Source organism: Agelaius tricolor, unplaced genomic scaffold (genome assembly GCF_023055355.1).
Source record: "Agelaius tricolor isolate 1412-34295 unplaced genomic scaffold, bAgeTri1.0.p SCAF_25, whole genome shotgun sequence".
Taxonomy (NCBI): Eukaryota; Metazoa; Chordata; class Aves; order Passeriformes; family Icteridae; genus Agelaius; species Agelaius tricolor.
This window is the reverse complement of record NW_027269285.1, coordinates 281,643-300,680: the sequence shown is the minus strand read 5'-3', so window position 1 is coordinate 300,680 and position 19,038 is coordinate 281,643. Positions and strand designations below refer to the sequence as shown.

At 47.1% G+C, this 19,038-nt stretch overlaps 1 long non-coding RNA gene across 14 annotated transcripts in view; it reads right to left on the bottom strand.

The window, feature by feature from the left end:
• Positions 1-19,038, bottom strand: part of LOC139599885 (uncharacterized) — a 134,379-nt gene that overhangs the window by 8,140 nt on the left and 107,201 nt on the right. For 7 of the 14 annotated variants that reach the window (XR_011682331.1, XR_011682339.1, XR_011682333.1 and 4 more), the window contains 4 exons: positions 13,908-14,125; positions 8,808-9,006; positions 3,171-3,248; positions 872-2,205 (listed from right to left, as the gene is read on the bottom strand). This is a non-coding gene — a long non-coding RNA (uncharacterized lncRNA). Of the gene's footprint in view, positions 1-871; positions 2,255-3,170; positions 3,249-8,807; positions 9,007-9,594; positions 9,733-13,907; positions 14,126-19,038 lie in introns of all 14 variants that reach the window. The other 7 variants (XR_011682328.1, XR_011682329.1, XR_011682336.1 and 4 more) reach the window with 7 other exon arrangements.

Sequence of the window (19,038 nt, the reverse complement as noted above, 5' to 3'; positions counted from 1 at the left end):
ACATTAATTTTTGTGCTAGCATGATCAGTGCCATATTCACACTTGTTTATTCTCAGGGTGTTAACGCAAATCCTGCTGTAAACACATTTTCACAGGTCAAAAGCAAAGCATAAAAATCAACAAAAATATTTTCATCATTAGTTTACCAGTTCTACAGTAAATGTGATGAGAGAAAGAATGTCTTGAGAGCAGGAGAGGCCGTTGGAGGGAGAGGCTGCTGCTCTGAGACTTGTCATCCCACAGGGGAGCTGCTCTCACAGCCACATCCAGCAGCAAACCCTACCTGGGAGTTTAACTAACCCCAGAACATTTTGTCTTCCCTTCTGGCTGAGCCCCATGTCCTACCTAGGCAGGAGGTTATACATGGGGTGAAAAGCTTAAGAAAAAGGCTCTGAAAGGCACAGAACCCTCACTTTGGATTGCACAGATTCAAAGTGCTCCCACTGGGACCTCAAAACTGTGTCAAACAAATGCAACTCATTGTCTCTTTCCCCGCCTTCAGTCCCTAACAAAGCTGTTTCCATTGCTGGGGAAAGCCCTGGAGAAGGGTTAGCATCCTAAGCAGCCCTTGTAAGCAGAACCAAATTAGGGAAGCGAGCAGACAACAGAGCAGAGCAAACAGATTTCATTTTCTGTCAATCAGGTTCTGTTAGCTCCACAGACAGGTCTCTATCACAGCCATGGCCTGTCTGTGGTCAGAGTGCACCCAGCAGATTGAAATGGAAATGCCTGCTGAGGGCTGATGCTGTTATTGAGGGAGCTCAATCCCCAGCTGAGCCAGGGCTGCTGCAATTACAGACATCCCTACCAAATCCTGCAGGCAAAGCTCTCTGCAGGGCTCACCTGGTTCACAAATAGCTTCAACACATACCTCTGATGTGCATCCAGGTGAGATCAAACTGCTGCTGAAAAGGTTCTTTGTGGCCTGCTCCTCCACACACTGCTGCAAACCCCTTTTACCCACCAAACTCTTTTCCAGCACCTGTAACACATCATGGGCAAACTGCTTAATCACCACAGCAGGGACTCACCCAGCCCTGGCAGTGGTGGCACACAGACCCCAGTCACCTGAACAGCCCTCACAGCTACAGAGGAAGCACCATCAGGAGGTGAGGGAAAGAAAATTTACCTTGTAATTGCTAACAAGCCCCATATTTCCTTTCTAGCACATAAACAAGGGAATTTGGCTCTCTTGCTGCATTAATGCCACTTGTGAAAACTAACTTGGGAGGCTGGATGTTTTTTCCAGGCTAAGGAGATGTTCCAATTACCACTAAATTGCCAGCACTTGGAACAACACTGCATATTAATTCAAAGCAAGAGAATGTTCATTGAATTACCCAGAAGAGTAAACAGCTTTTTGTGGGCTGTGTAAATAATCCCAGGGTAACGAAGAAATTGGGAAAAGAGATTTTAAAAACTAATTTGCCTGGGCAGAGAAAAAAATTCCAAAGGAAGTGAGTAAAAGAAAGGGTTATCAGTGAAATGGTTATTGTGGTTGTTACGAGCTGGGTCATGTATTTGTGACTGGAAGGAGCAGCCCCAGCCTGCCCATCACACCCGCACTGCACAGAGACCTTCCAGGGACAGGAGCACATGAGCAGCCCAACCCCTGCCCCACAGCCCCTGTGGCTCCTCAGGCTCCCCACGGCAGGAGAAACAAGGACCAAATGCTGTGGGAGCAGGAAGGGGATTCAGGGGTTGCTGTTCCTCCCACCTGAACCAAACTCCGATGCCTCTCCAGCTCAGTGTCCACCCCAGCCACCACCAACGAACAAAGGTTTAATCAATACACCTGGCTTCAGGGGGTTTTCCACCATTTTTTTTTTCCAACTCAGCTCCCTCATCACTGAGCTAATGCACTAATGGACACTCACCATTACCTAACTTCCGACCTAATGGGCACAGCAAATAAGTGAAAGGCTCATAAAATCAAATTTACTGAGCATCATTCCTTTTGCTGTCCATTAACTGAAACTATTTATCAGGTTAAGCAGATCCAGGGTATGGAGCTATATCCATCTTGTATTAATGCTGTTATGTGGACATTTCAGGATCCCAGGCTCTCCAGCAATTGCAGGGAAGTGTTGTGAGGCCAAGCTCTCGCTCCTGGCAGTGATTTCAGCAGTTTGAGGGGTGCACCAGCCCTGTGAGATGGGTGGGGTTTTTTTCTTAAGGCATCAAGGAGCTCCAGTCAACTGGCGGCTGCAACATTCCCAGAACAGGAAAGTGCTGTTAACCTTGATGACAGTGTCTGGTTTGGAAATACCAAAACTACAGACAGATTAGATGAACTTTAAAAATATTTAAAGGGTTTTCCCTTGCTAAGTTACTTTTTTCCTTCCTAAACTCTCAAGGCCCCAGTAAAGCCAGTCAATATGCCATTACAATCATTTGGGGACCAGTAGAGCTTTGAAAAATAGCATATGCACTGTGGATATAAGGAAACCATCCGAACCACAGAAAGCCTTGAAGATACCTTTGAAATGCATTTTTATTTCTCAATAATTTCTTGAGAACCATTAAAAGAAATGAAAACTCTGCACCCTGGACACACACAGGGTGGTAAAGCACTGTGAGGGGAAAAAAAATATTAGTCATACTTTGGAAAGGATCTCAGGAGTGTCCCCCAAGCACTGTTTTGCTAGCAGAGGAGACAGCTGCAGCTCTCCTGTTCCCAAGTCTGTAACCCCATCGCCACCCCAGAGCCTCACCCTGCACCTTTGGGGTGCTGCTGGTCCCTGCTGCCACCACAAAGCTCAAGCACCTGCTTGGGGTGGTGGTTTCCTGCTTGAAATCGGGTTTGGTCCCCAGAAATCCAGTCCTTTCTCTCTCCTTTCTCCTACTAACCATCCATTTGACTATTTTCTAAAACAAAACAGCAGCTTCATTGCATCCAAGTAATGACATTTCAGGCTTGAAAGCCATGCTATGCACACAATTCAATGAATCAAACAGCCTCTAATGTCCCCTGACCTACTTCTCAGATCCTTCATTGTATCTGTTTAAGATAAAACCCTTGCCAGGATTAAAGCATTCATGGCATATGTCCAAAGGGCAGAAAAGGCCATGCTGCAACCACAAACCAAAGAAACTGCTCATGGCAGTTTCTGTGTTGTATTTTACCTTCAGGACAGGAAAAAACTTATTTAAACTGTGAATTATCACACCTGTGGGAAGAGCTGGAGCCTCTCATTGCAGAGTGGTGCCTCCCGAGCCAAACCCAGCCTCTGAATGGACCTTTCTTCCTGTAAGGTGAGAACAAGACATCGACAGAAATTAGGATCTGTTTTTCCTCTTAAAATACCTTGATTTTCTTCAGTATTTATGCTATAAATGGGAATTAAGTGGTAAAGGATTTGAAGCTATTAAACACTGAAATTCCTGGTTTTCCATTTTCTCAGCTGTGGGTTAATTTGGTCTCCAGGACGGGTGGCACTATGCAGTGCAGTACCAAATGCATTTGGAACATTTCTCAAGCACTCCCAGCTGGCAGGAGAGTGAGCTTGGTTCTGAAGGCCACAGTGGTACCAGCTGTGAGCAGGACCCAGACCCTGGAGAAGTGACAGGGATGCACAGTCAGTCTCCCCTGTGAGACACTCTGTCAGCAATGGGAACGAATTCTGAGTGGGATTTCCCCCTTTTCTGTGAGTCCCCCTCTGTGCCCTAAGAGTGTCAGAGGACAAACTGAAGCCAAGCCGGGTGTCCCAGTGAAATGAGGGCAGGGTCACGCTGTGACCTGAGCCATGGCAGTGCCCAGGGTGGTGCCCCAGCCCCAGCAGAGCCGGGCAGTGCCAGCCCAGCACACCGGCCCCAGAGCTGCCCAGGCTCCGTGTGGATCCCAGGCTGGCTGTGCTGCAGCTGGGCACCTGGGTCAATGACAGAGAAGTGAGGAGCAAGAGTACACTGTGAGCTGGTTTCAGCTAATTTAGCAGATGATGTCAGCTGTGCAGGCTCAGGCTATTTCCATTCCCCCCATTAACCTCAGCCCTGACAGATTGTGCTGCTGCACTTCAGGGACCATTCATCAATCCCCAACTCCCAGTGACACTGCTCCCACTTCACTGATGGTGACTGAAGAAAAATTCCATTGTTTCTGCAGGATCAGGCCTCCAGGAACCCATGGTGCTGCTGGAAAGGGGGATTCAGACACTGGTGCTTGGCCCTTTCAGTTGGGTCAGTACCTGAACCAATGCCTGCTGCGAGTGGACACCAGGCACTTGGGAAGGCCTCTTGCAGATGAGCTGAAAAACTGCTCTCTCAAGTCACCAGGGTCTGTGAAAACTTGACTATTTGTGTATCACTTTTTTTGTCAGAGATGGGCAACTCTAAGTCCTAGAGTTCTACTTAAAATCTTGCCACCTTCTTGCATACTGAATTTCTGTTCTAGCAGGAATAGGGCTTTCAGTCAGAACTCCTGTACCGTCAGTGAAAGATTACATGAGATATGTGATGTGGCACAAATCTTTCTGATTTTTCAGAGGAAGTTTCATTATTTCAATTTTCTCACATTCTGGAGAGGGAAAAGAACTCTCATACAAGGAGTCGCCTGGAAGAGGGAAAATTTTGGTTACTTCAAAGGCTCTGTTTGAACAAAATATAATTTCACTTGAGCCTGACTTGTGGAAAATGTCATAAAACTGAAACATTCAATTCTGAAAACACAAACAGGCACTCCTTCTTGAGCATCCTGGAATGAGGCTGGAATGCTGGCCCCTTCCCAAAGTGTTTTTTTCTTTCCAAGTTCTCCCTGGAATACACGTTTTGTTGGAACTCTGTGGCCTCCAACACCTGCAGTTACAATGATGCCATGGTTAAGGGCTGTGTTCCACAGGAAGTCAGCCCATCCAGATCTGGGCAAATCAGCCCTTATTACTTATTTATGAGAGTTAATTTCATGTGCTGGCATTTCACACGCCATATGGAGGAGCGGCTGCCCGAGCCAAGCTGCAGGCAGCTCTCAGCTGCCTTTTTTTTGTTGTTGTTTTAAATACCACTGCTCGTGACTGAAGCAAGGTTAATCACTGCTTTTACTAAGAAAAATTACTTCTTGAGAAACCCCAAATCCTCACCTCCCAGGCATGATTATGCCACAGAGAGCTGGTGTGCCCCAGCCAGGGCTCCAGCTGCCTGGTGCCTCAGGATTCACAAACAGATTGGTTTGGCAGGTACAGTTAAAGATAATCTGATGTTGGGAATGTGCAGCCACGTCTATTAATTTTCACAAGCACCAGTTCCTCCTGGTATTTGCTCATCTGACGGTGACTGACAGGGGAACAGTCCAGGGTGATTTGCCATCACAGCCTGTGTGCTGCACACCCGGCAGCTCAGTCCTGCTGCTGTGTTCTGTGCCTCCACCATCACTGAGAAACCTTTCCTCACCAGTATCTTCTGTTAAATCTGGAGTCTTTGTCACTTTTGGGAAGCTTTTTGTAAGGGTATCAAGGCCCAGGTTTGACCAGAAAGTCTTATTGTGTAAACAAAACTAAACCTGTGCAGACTGGGGATTTGCATTGCTTCAGCTGCCCGATAAGCTGATCCCTGACATCCATTCAGACAAAAATGTACATCCAAAAATATACAGCTATTTTCAGTATTAGCTCTTTTCAGATGAGGTATGTCTCCAAAGATGGTACTGAGATAGATTCACAGGAAGGTTGTGGCACTTTTGGTATTTGCAGTATGAGAATGACATTTATGATAAGAAAAATGGAAGGCATGTGGAGCAGTAATGATGGCAATAACACTTCACTGGGGACAGAGAAATTATATAAGGAAACGAAAGCCAAAATGGAGGGATGGCAGGAAGGGGACCACGGCAGTTGGGAAGCAGAGGAGCAGCTTTTGTCTGGGGTGGGATGAGCAAGAGAACAGCCCTGGCTGTCTGGCACTAGTGGGACCTGAAGGAGCCCCGAGTGAGCCCCCACGGTCTGAGCACGTGGCTACAATAATCACAGCCACCTGGTTCCCCATGCATCCTTCCTCACCACAGCACCAATTCCCTCTCCTTTTCCCCACATAAATCTCTTTCCTCCTGGAGATTTCCATGGCTAGTGGATCCTACACAAACCTGTTTGTTTTCTTCATTTATGAGGCATCTTTGATCTATCTGAGAAATGCTACAAACACTGTAATAGAAAACTGTTCTCATTACAGTCTGAAATTAAAATTTACTAGAAGATGCACAAAGCAGAATAAACTTTCAATTAAAATCTAAACACTGTACTGAGAAAGAAAACTGGAGGGAGCTCCTAGGTTTCTTTGCATTGAAAATGCTCGAGATTTAATTTCCCTGTGACATCTCCTTGGAATTACACTGCTAATTGATCAAATTTTGTCTGTCTGTTATTTAAACTTTCAATAAAACTTAGATTAATGGAAGGTGTAATCCTCCCGGGCAGAACAAATATTCCCATTGTTCGTGCCAGGTATGGAATAGCAATGCCCCCACTAACATCTTCTGCATTCAGCCTGGGAACAAGAAGTTAATCATAAAAGTGTGGTGATTCCTTAATTGCTTCAATGAAATTTTCTCTGTGTGCCATTCTCCCCACCCCCAGTCTCTACAACTGCTGCTACCGATCTTTAAAACACACAGGCAGCATTTCCAGACTGACTTGCTTTGTTCCTGATGGAAATGAAACCCCAACTTGCTCTACTCATGGTCTCCAAGAAGGACAGAAGCACCTTCAAAGAAAAAAAGCAAGCAATAGCTTTGTGGAATCACAGTTAATGAGGTTGGAAAGACACTTAGGACCCCCAAGTGGAACTGTTCCCCCAGCACTGCCAAGGCCACCACTAAACCCTGTCCCTAAGTACCACACCTGCATGTCTCCCAAATCTATCCAAGAATGGGACTCCACCACTGTCCTGGGCGACCTGCTCAGGGCTGGACACCCTTTCCATGGAGAAATTTCCCCAGTATCCAGCCTAAACCTCTCCTGACACAGCTTGGGACTTTCCTCCTGTTCCTCGTGACCTTCTAGAGCGGATGCGCGCTGCAGTAAACATTACCTCCCATCTCTGGCACCACAGAGAACTAAGCCTGAGCAAGGAGGCAGGAGCATCCTACTCTCCTGGAATGCCCAAGGGACCTCTGTGCATCCCTACAGCTTCTGCACTGGCTAAGGGGGATCCCAAAATTCGTATCTGGCTGTGGGGACATTCCTGTTGAAGAGCCTCTTGGCCACACACCAGCTGGACCCCAACACTTGCTGAGCATCTGGCTTGCACAGGCATCCACAGGAGCTGCAGCTGTAAATGAGCCCTTTGTTAGCACAGGGACCTCGACCTGCAGCTTTTGAAGATTTGGTGATTTTCCTACACAATGCACTTGCTGACACAATGTATTTTTGGATGCTTCTGGGGGTAAAACCATTTCTCTATTTCAAGCTGAGTTTGAATAAATTATAGAAAGCCTCTCCAAGATGCAGAATGCTTTCCAAATTGCTTATTTTAGTTTTCCATCTCAGTGAGGACTAAAATCTCTTGCATTTTTAGAGAAAGTGATCGACAGTCAAAATGCCACCTGTGGGCTGAAATGGTTCTTGCTCCAGAAAACTGGGATCAGTCTTGGACAAAGGACATTCTACACAGACATGACAACACCACATGGTTATAGATACTAATATTAACATACTGCAAAGAATTAGAGCCCATTTTTTACCATTTTTTTCCACTGTGAGAGCAATGTATCTGTGCCAAACCGATAATACCCACAGGAGGAGAAAATCATGCAGTATTTTTCCTTATTTCTGCCTTTCCAGCAAATTTACTCTCTGCCAGACTAAGACCTTTTGTGCTACATCTAATAAAAGTTGAAGAGGAGCACTAACAAGAGGGAGGAAGAATTCAAGAAGCAACACCTAGTTTGTATTCCTGCAGTGGTCCTGTTTGTTGTGAACTGCTAAATTAACTCCCATTAATTCATTGTGAAAACAAGCTGTAGAAAATAGCGAGGAACTTACAGTTTCTTCTGAATTAATGCTGCATGGTAGCACTTTATTTTAAGAATAATTAACGGTAACTCAGTGGTGGAAAAACCATCTTTTGATGCCTCTGAAGCACGTCAGGGTAGATGGTTATGATTGTACCTGTTGGGAGTCCTGCTTAAAATATAGTCAAATATTTTCATAGCTGTGATTCATCTTTTCATCCACCTAGGCCTGTGCTATATTTATTACATATACACTTTGAGAGGAGAAGAAGGAAAAATCTGGTGCACCTGAAAGAGGAATAAAAGGGTCCATTTCAGGCACTCTGCTCACACCAAGCCAGGTGCCACTGGGACATTACTGTGGACAAGAACTAGCAGGAGGGATGCTGACCCACAGGTCACTTGTAGGTCCTTGGATGTCCCTTGATGAAGGTGGCAGCCCTTGGAGCCTGAGACAGGATGCCTGGCCAGGGCTGTGCTGTGCTCCCTGCAGAGCTTTGATATTGCTCAGCTGAAACATGGCAAGGTCTTCTTTGCTGGGTTGAGATAGGGCCTGTGGTGGGGCTTGGCAGGAATCTGCAAAAATTATTGATCCAGGTGAGTGGCACACACCATCCTCATTAAACCATCAGTGGGGCTGGAAATGAAAAAGATTCATGTCTGCTGCAGGAGGCTTTCAGGGATCAATATGTTCCAACATATGTTTTAATACTTACTCAGTTCTCACACGTGTCTCATGGGATTTCTTTATTTATTTTTTTTCCCCAAGGTTATGAAGCCAACTGTTTTTTATGTGCTCTGAGGCAGGGACCTGATTTTCATAATAAATCTCTTTCCTAGCAAGTGAAAAGCATGAAGCTGTGCTTCTTACCCAAACAGAGCATGATCAGATTACGCTGCGCACAGAGCCCCGGCTGCTCCCGCTGCGCCTTGCTGGAGCGCTCCGCACACCTTCGGGAGATTATTGTTCCAAAAGGGGCTGAACACAACTCCTGCTTGTTGCTGCTTCTGGAACATTTTCTTCTCTCTTTATCTCTCCTTTTCCCAGAGGATGCTGTGCTTTGATGTCTCTGTAACACAGGTCACACTGACACTGAGAGGTGAGTGGCTGTGCAGAACCATACTGGAAGTGGGAAAAGCTGTCCTCTGCAGCACTGGAGGAGGAGGGAGAGCTGCCCAGGGACGGGGATTTGATAGGAAAGAAAGGGAAAAGGGCATGAGACTGTTGAAGCATGTGGGAGATGCAGAGCAGCCTTGGTTGTGCTGGCCTAGGAGTACAAACCAGCTCACAGCTGCTCTGTAACTTGGCTTCTGAGGCTCATGTGCTTGGTAACTAACCCAGCTCCTCGTCAAACTAATTAATTGAGAGAGCTCAAGGGGCCACTTGAAGCCAGTTCATGGCAGGATGCTGTGAACAGCCCCCTTGCTCACTGCAGAACACAGGACTGGGCTCTCCAAACGCAGTTCAGCTCTGGGCTGGTGGGGTGGGTGTGCTCAGAGCTGCACCAGGAGTGACCCCCGGCCCTCGTGGTGCTCTGAAGGTCCTGGGCTGCCCGAGGGGCTGAGATGCTCCGGCCTCCCCACTCCTGCTGGCTGGCCCCAGAGGCACAGTGGCCACTGCTCCAGCCCAGGTCACCAAGGCCACACAAATCCTCTACCTGAGGTGCCCTTGTCCTTCTCTTTCATTGCAGGGAGAAGTGATGAGCTGCTTCTGCAGCAAATGGGGTGATGAGCAAACCATGTGCGACACCTCCCACGTCTCTCGGTGCTGCAGTTTGCTCTGGGGTCCATCACTGCTGGGTGGGAAGGAAAGACAGGACACTTTCACACCCTGCTCTCATTAGCTGTGTGAGCGTGTGCTGCTCTTTTCTCCAGCACTTCTTTCCCCTCTCACAGCAAAACCATAGGACAGGAAAGGAACACTGCTGGATTCAAACCTGGGCCTTTATACAAGAAATCATTGTATTCCAAAAGTCCTATCCCAGGGGTTAAATAATAGGATAGAAACAATGTTTGCATGAAATCCAAAATCAACACAAGAAAGGAAGTCTTTGCAATTGCAGTACCCCACCCAAGACAGCCCAGACTATCCCAGTATTGCACTGGAAATGCTATTTATTTGTATTCACACCACCATGTAACTGCCTTCAGTCAGATTTACAGGCCTGTCATTTTCTAAGTGTATTATGTATGGTAAATACAGGCCTCTGACAGCAGAGAAAGATACAAAAGCCAAAGGGCAGGAGGAAGCACATGCTACTCTGGTCCTGTTTCACATGCCAGGAGAAGGGATTTGGAAGAACCTTTGCTGTTCTCACTACAGCACATCCCTGCGCTGACACCCATGGTACCTGTGCCTGGACACCACGCTGTGGTGGGGATGACTTGAATTTGCATCTTCCAGCTCTCCTACACAGAGTGCAGAATTATCATTTGTAACCTAAAATTCCCACTGAAATCTTCCTTGGATAATCACTGCTGTGCCCTGTGCCCCTCTGCCCTCGCGAAGTCAGAGCTGTCACAGAGCCTGGGGCAGGTGGCAGCTCCCTGCTGAAGGAGAGTGTGCTGGGAAGCACGGAGAGATGCTTTGGGGCTGGGCTGACTGCTTTGATTTCCCTCTGCAGCACAAAGTGCTTGTGAGAACCAAAACATCCAGCGGGTGCTGAAACCTCCCTCCCTTGGTGTGAGATTCAGAGCTGAGACACTGACAGGATGCAAGGCCAGCTCGGCCAGGCTCGCCCCAGGCACGGCTCTGCCCCAGCTGGGAGGGTCTGTGCAGCTCCCAGCCCGACCCCTCACACCAGTGCTGAGGATTCATCACCAATTCCTCATGGTCATCCTCAACAGGGGGACCATCCCGGGCCGTGCCCTCCTCTCGTTTGGACAGCAAGTGATAACTGAATCTGACACGATGACACAATTCCATAGCTCACAGGCCCTGGGAACAGGGACTTCTTGTTGGCCATCCTGCCTGAGAGACCATTTAAAAATAATTAGAAGATAGAACCTTTTATGCGGTTTATGATGCTTTGATCAAGGTTTTTAATTAACCTATCTTGCTTTCAGCTACTGCAAGTTCATTTCACCCTCACTGACAACATCATACAGGGACTGACTATAACCCAGTGGAGACCGTGAGGCACAGGGCCCTGGCTGTGGAGCTCCTTTAACCCCTTGGCCACCAGTGCCTCCTGACAAGGTCCCTAAGGGACGTGGGGCTGCTCTGAGGGGGTGAGGTGGCTGGGAGCAGGTGGCAGCAGCAGGCTGTGCCAGATGCTGGCCAGGCACGGCCGCAGAGCCGGGCAGTGCATCCATCACCACTGCTGCCATGCCAAGGCCAGGCCATTCATCAACCAGTCAATTGGGAAGCAGCACGGGGGCATGGCCAGGACACGTCTCAGTGCTGCTGCCTTGGAAGGGAAGTGTCAGGCTGGAATTAGTCACCCGAGTCCCTACAGTCAGAGAGACATAGATCCTTCGCAAGGGTAATTTGCTCCATCAATCTGTGTGGAGACATTGAATCACTCACACAATGTTAAGTCAGTGGAGAGGGAGGTATAAATGTCACCTGACATTAATGCTGCTGCCTCTGCACAGCGAGGGAAGCTGCTCTGCATCAGCTCAGGGCAGATCTGCAGTGGCCGCGAGCTGGGGAAGGTGGAAGACAACCACAAGTCATGATGGTCCTGCCAACACCTGTCAGAAGGACCAGGGCAGGGAAGGAATTAAAGCTCTCCTGTCTTCCAGAGTCCTGCTTCCTCTACTAAAGCTGCCATCAGAATGAACTTGTGTTCAGACTGCTAAATGTGGGTATCTCCATTAAGCTGCCACGCTGAGCTCTGCCCCTCAGACTGCTCACAGGGTGGGGATTGCTGTATCTCACCAAGAAGCACCACGATGGCCCTGACCAGGAGATGTGCCTGACTCACGGCTCATCTCCCCCGCAGAAATTGCCCTAAAGGTACTGACTGGTAGAAGCAGCAGCACTGTGTCTCCTGGTGCTTCCACCCAAGGTCACAATATGAACTTGATATTGAACAAGAGCCTAAAACAATTTTTGGCAAGTGAAGAGACTTACAGTGTGCTGTGCCAAGAGCTTTCCAAGAGGCATTGGAGCAGGCTGTGCTAATAAACCCTGTAGAGAGCCATTGCGTGGGGAAATGCTGAATCATTGCAGCATCCTCTGAACAGCCACTGAGCCTGGATAAATCCATTCTCAGCAACTTCTTTAAGAAGTGTTTCTTAGGAAACTGTTTTTAAACAAAATTGACATTTCTATTTCATACCATTATCTTAAGGAAAGGCTAATTAAGCCCAAGCTCTTGGAATAGAAAGATTTTCTGAGTCTGTTTCCAAAACTGTCATAAAAATTTGCATTTTCATGATGCTGTTGTTTTCTTAAAAAAAAACCCTCTTCTACACCCTAGTCCCACTGCCCTGAGATATTCCTGCAGACAAGTGGCTTTGTCTGCTTTTTTTTTCCACCAGCTAGATTTGCCAGAAAAATCCCAGATGGGACTGAGACTCCTGCCCCACTGTATTTTCATAAAACCTGAGCCACATCTTAGTAACAGCAATTCTAAAGAAAGTAAAATGCTGGTGATGGGAAAGCACCTCAACTCCTTATTGAGGAAGGGAAAAAAGAGAATAGCAAAAGATTCAAAGAAAGAAAAAATTGTTTATAGCAGGAGCTTTCCTTAAAAACTTGAATACCTGTGGAAAATGTGAGAATGAAATAAGAAAAAGATTTATTGAGTCTCAAAGCCTCCAGTTAAAATTAAATGTGGTGAGAAAAGTGGCTTTCTCCTTTTAATTGTCTTTACCACAGTAACTGCGTGTCAGTCTCTTCTAAAAGCCTATTAATTCTGTAATTTAGTGCTAGCAAGAGCTGGGAGACAGTCAGAACCATCACCGCTCTTTTTTTCTTAATTCATTGACTAAATGTCATCAGGCATCAATACTAGGGGGGGGCTTTCTCCTTCAAGGCTTTAAATACTAAAAATTTAAAACTTTTTATAGTTTACTGGATAAAAAAGTGCTGGCACATCAGTTAACAGAAGGGGTGCTATGACATTGTATGTTGGTGTGTTAATTGTGGCTAAAAATAAACCTGACAGGTCCAAAGAGCTGTTGAGTGAACAATTTTCCAGGCAAGAGAGGGAATTAGCTTGTTTAACTGCTGCAGCTAGATGCAATGTGTGTGTTTAGCCATCGTTTTAAAGTTTATTCTGAAACTAGCTAGAGCTGGTAATAGAGCTATTAAGACAGAGACAGCCTGGTAGGTGGATTTCTTGACATTTGAGATTGTATAACAAGGTAACTGGCAAAAAACCCCATTACCTCAGAGCCAGCAGCAAAACAGTGTCCATATTTGAGCTTTTAAAAATCAGGAGGAAAGATACTCAAAGAAATAAATAAATCAAGCCATGGGTCCAAGGGGAACAAGGGGACGTGCAGGGGCACCAGCATCCCCCGCGGGCACTGGGGAGCTGCTGGCACCCACAGCTATTTCTGAGTGGTCAGTTATCACAAATAAAACACTGGGTGCCCCCGGGTCACTTCTGGGGCTGAAGCAGCAACAGAACTAAAGAGTCACCTTGAACAAGGGCTGGCACTGGAAATGAGAGCTTCTGTTTGCTTATGGAGGAATGCTGAGGCTGGACCCCAATCTCACTCATCCATTCCAGCTCTTTGTGTATTATTTCATGTAAACCAGGATGCAATTTCCCTGCATCCCTCCTGCAATCCATAGGTAGAAGCCTATAGGAATGTTTTTCATTATTTGCTGTCTGTTTCTATTTCCCAGGCCTGCTGAAAACCACAGGAGGTTTCGTAACTGGCAAAATCTGAGATTTAGTTAACTCATCTGCTTATCTGAATGTATTTCATACAGTGCCTCAGCCTGATTCACAACTAAACTTCCTTTTTTGTAACAATTTTCAGTGTAAGTGAAGTGTAATTTCGTACTCACCTGTTGTCAGGGTGCTGCAGTCCCATGGGCAGGACGGGGCCTCCTCCTGCTGAGCAGGACACGGGACACAGGGCATGCCAGGGCTGGGCACAGCCACTGCTCCAGCACTGCACTGGTGGCACCACACCCTGGCTGCCACCATGTGTCACTCTGTCCTCCGGTGCCAGCTAAGCGAGCAGACTATGTTAGCCTGTCTGGCAATTTATTCCCCACTGAATCTAATAGAGAAAAAAAAAAAAGTCCTTAGATTCAAGGTTTCAGAGTTCAGGACGGATTTTTTGCATATACTTTGTTCCTCACTTTAGAACCATCGGGTTTTTTATTCTCCCAGGAACATAAACAACTGAATTTTAAACCAGACTCAGCAACTAACGTGACATTGTGAAGGACACACCAGCACTTATCATCTCTCCAGATGAGTTGGTAAGTATTTATAGAAACATTTCCTCCCTGGCACAGCTTTAACTAAGCAATGTATCTAATTTCCTCTGGAGAAATGTGTTGGAGAAATCAGTTAGATAAGTCTCATCATAAATAGTAATAAATAACTACTCTGGCATAGTTGCTTATTTAGTGAAGTTATTTGAATATCAATGGCTTTACAGGTACACTCACAGGGTAAAAATCCATGACAGTAAACCCTCAAAACTAAATCCAGGATTCTATGGTCTGAATTACAAGGCAAGATGTAGACGAGGTAACTGGAGATAAGAATATATGGAATGACCCAAACCTCCCCTTACACATCAGAGACTCCATGAGAGCTGCTCCTCGGGAGCAGCACAGCCCAGATCACTCAGAGCAGGCTGAGGGGCACAGGGCGGGACAGAGCCGGGTCCGGCTGCGCAGGGACAAGCCCAGGATGAGCTGCTGGCTGGAGCACGGCTGCCCAGGCTCCTGCTGTGCAGGGACAAGCCCAGGATGAGCTGCTGGAGGAGGCAGCAGCCTCTGCTGAGAGCACAGGGGCTGCAGTGACTCCGGGACAGGAGGGACCAGCCCCTGCGGGTGCTGGCCCTGGTGCTGCTCCCTGGTGTCAGGGTCCCCATCCCTATGGTGAGATGGAACTCCGTGGAACTCCCTGTCCTCTGCACACAGCAGTGATGCCTTTGGTTGCTTTGATGTTAGCAGCAGGAGACATCACAGCAGTGCTGAGATGCTTATTATCCCCTTGGGTTCTTTCCTTTTATTCGTCATGGGTTTCAGCCTGTTGTATAATATACATTTTTCAAGTTAAGCATCAAAACAATGAATACAAATGAGCGAGGAAGTGTTCACTTGCTGAAGGAGGAGAATTACTAAGAGCAACACTGTGCAGTATTATAATGCATTTCCACTACTACACCATTTGTATTAATGTATTAGAGACATCTACAAAGACAAATTGCAGCTTAGTTCAAAGGGAAGAACACTCAAATGCCTGTAAAACGCTGTAGGCAGCTCTCAGAGATGCTCTCCCTGAAACAACATTTGGATTTCAGATCTCTCCTGGCATCAAGGACAATATGCTTCCACTCCCTCTTCCCAGCCACACTGGCTTGTGGCAGCACGTGGGTGCCCATGGGCCCTAGGAGGGGGATGGCCACTGTCCCCACTGTCCCCAGCCCAGGACAGTGCCTGACTCCAGCCCTCGCTGAGCTGCATGCTCGGACACCGTGGGCAGAACTGACAGCACCGGCTTATCCAAGTGAAGACTTTGTTGCTGAATATAAAGTAGCATCAAAAGCTGCAGGAAGATCTCCCTGGAACCTTCTCTCCCCTTCAGCATCTGGAGGTTCTGAATTTCCCAGCGAGAATGGACAAACAGCCCCTCAGACCGTGGGACACACGACTCCCCCCTGTTCCACAGCCCTGCAGTGGCTCAGGAGCAAACGCATCAGTTTGGAAGCGCCATTTCTCACCAGCACCAGGGACCCTGCAGATAAAGAGCATAAACCCAGGCTGGAACGCGGAGGTCACTCAGTGCAATGAGATCTCTGGGTAGGATGAATCAGATGAGCCATTTTCAGGACATTAAGATTGTTTTCAAATCCAGTCAATTTTTATTTCGTTTTGGATGAATTTGTGTACGTATTTTCTTTTGCCCTCTGCAAGCACAGTCATCCTTTCTGATCTCCTTCCATCTCTCCCTGGCATATGGTATTTTCATCTTGCTAACAGGATTACATTTACTCTGCCAGGCTATAGCAGGCACCCAGTTTCGCTCAGACTTCCAATGCTTCTCTACCAATGTGCCGCTATTAGCAAATGTCAGCCCTGGAGCAGGGAGGTGGGATAGAAAGAAAGAGTAAAACAAGAAAGAGGGGTGGGAGGAATTGAAAGAAAGGAGGAAGAGTGTTAATAGCAGCTGTTGGGAGCACAGAGTCGCTGGTGAGCTCCTGGGGCTGGAGCCCCTGGCACACCGTGGTGTGAGGGGCAGGGACAGGGGACCCTCTGCCACAGCCCTGTCCCATCCTGCTGGGCCCTCATGGCTGGGCTGGGGCTGAGCATCACCCACAGCGGCCTCTGGAGAGCAGGGAGGCCAGGGGGATCTGGGGGGGCTGGTCAGTGCTGCACATCCTGACACCGTGCTGGCTGTGAGCCACCAACCAAAGAAACTGTTTATTCTTCCTGGCTATCTCATGTTCATTAAAAAGCAGAAAACCAGCTTTGTTATTCCTTAGGTATCATCTCCCTCAGTGTTTGTGCCAGTTAAAAGGGACAGGACAAATTCAGCCAATCTCCAGGTGCATGTATCCAGGTTCTGTTTGCTGTGTGCCAGGGCTCCTCCTCAGCTGGGATCACCCCTCACTGCAGTTACCACTGTGGCCACCTGGAGATGCATCTCCTTTACATGCCCATCCCTTCCCTGTACATCTTGCAAGAAGAATTAATTAGTTCAGATGATAAAGCACCGTGGGGAAGGAGAATCAAGGTTAATAACATATATTAATAAAATATCAGCAAGGAAAAATGACTAGCTGTGTCCCAGCTAAGCCATCTCTGTGACCATAATCTGTCCCTGTCTTTGAAAGTGGTTATAGCTCAATAGATCAGGAGGGAAAAATAATGGAGATGAAATAACACTGCAAGATTTCAGCTCCACATGAATGCTCTGCTTGCTGCTCCAATGGCAACAACCTGATGTGCCAAGGAGCAAACTGGGTGGCTGGCAGCACGCTGGGAGTTGTTCCCAATATTTGCTCTGAGGGAGATTCCAGCCTGGTGCAATACCACACACAAATGAGGGACAAGGACAAGGACCAGGTCCAGCCCTGGGCACAGTGATGTGCCCACCAGCCCCCAGTTCTAGGTTTAGGCTTGCACAGTGGAAATAGTCAGCTGCCAGAGAGCTGTGGTTGTCATGCTGCCTCAAAACATCACCCAAATTCTCTTTTTAGCTTGTTTAAATACATCACTTTATCATTCCCAGTAAGTTTCCCCTTAAGTGTTCCCATCAGCAGAGAAGCCATGGTATCACACCATTTATCTGAGGTTTCACCACCGCCCCAACTAATTACCTGTCCCCAAGCCATGAAGCAGCCAGAGAAGCAAGACAGGCACCTTCTGTGACAGGCAGGTGAGGAAAAACATTTTATCTTCACTGCTGCCTCTCACTCTTGCCCGGGAGAAGAGCTGAAGGGCAGGAACACCACCACCACCACCACAACAACAACAGGAAATGCAAAGTCTGTGGAGAGGTGTCTGCAAACAGCATTTGCCCATTAAATTGCACCATCAGAGGGGAAACTGAAATTCATCTCACCAAAGTAAGAGGAAAGCCTCAATCCAGAACTTCCTTTCTAGAGCCCGACCTCAGACCCCAGCTTCCAGCAGCTGGTAGGGGCACGGTTTGGATGCACTGCCAGCCTAAGGGGATTGATTTGGACATTATAGGAACAGCAGCTCCTCCCCACTGCAAGCAAAGCAGGAACCTGCTCTGTTCTCTAGCTGCTATTGATTTATAACACTTCAGAAACCTCTCACTATATAGTCTTTTAATGCTGAGCTGTGAAATGAAAAGACATTCACACACCATTAAAGGGAGGTTAATGTAAGATGAAAAAGAGAGTATTTGCATTTAATGAGTGAATTTGAAGAGCTCGGCTGGATTTCTTGCAGGCTGTCCCTAGAAAGCTGATTCCTGTATGGAGAAAAGTTTCTTCTTAAAAACAAGTGTGTTCCTCCCCTCTCCAATCCCAAAGCAAAGGACACTTTTTAAGTTTCATTCTGAAATACCTATGGTCTGGTTTCAGAATAAGAACGAATGGCTCCAGGGAGTCAGAGGGTGGGAAAGCACAAGGAACCTGGCAAGGAAATGACACACATGCAGCTGCTCGTGAGGTTTGTATGTTTCTTTTCCCAGTTTTCCATTTCTCTCAATTCCAGGTGCGGCAGCACAGCACCAATACATTGACTATGCATAATTGAGTAACAGTAGATCTTTCCTTTCCTGCTGCTCTTCCACAGGAATGCTCCTGGAGCCGAGCCCAGCTGGCTCTCCGGGCCCTGCAGCCCCAGCCCCAGCGAGCACAGGAGGGTCCTGGTGCCCCTACCCCAGCCCTGGCAGCTGCACCACCACCCAACACACACACACACTTCAGCCATCAACAGCTCCTGAGCAGCATGCAACAGCTGGGAGCTCCGATTCCTGCAGTGATCTATGCTCCCATTCGTATCTTTTGATATCTGGAAGCAGAGAATTTCAGCAAAAAAGGGCTTTCCACTAAGATGACCATAAATCTCAATGTGTTTACAACAGAAGACTGACCAGAAGAGTTTATTAAATCTCTACGGGATTTGATGTATATCAAACGGTTACATAAAGTCAATACTTTGGAAAGAACTAGACAATAAATACCCTACAAGAGGCAATATTTCTATCACAGAGAAAGCAATCACATAAAGATTAGGAGACCAATTTCAATACTGAATGTCAGTCTGCTGTAAGAAGACATTTATTGTTTTTCTGAGTTATCACAGAAGAGCGAGATAAGCCATAACAATATTCTGAGCCCAGCTAATCATGCTATCAAAGTCAGAAATACTCTTTCACCTTTTAAAAATCACTTTTCTACTTCGCAAATAAAAGGAACAACTTCTTGAAGGTGCAAGGGGAGGGAGGGAAGGAGATTTATCATGGCAGGTGGTGAAA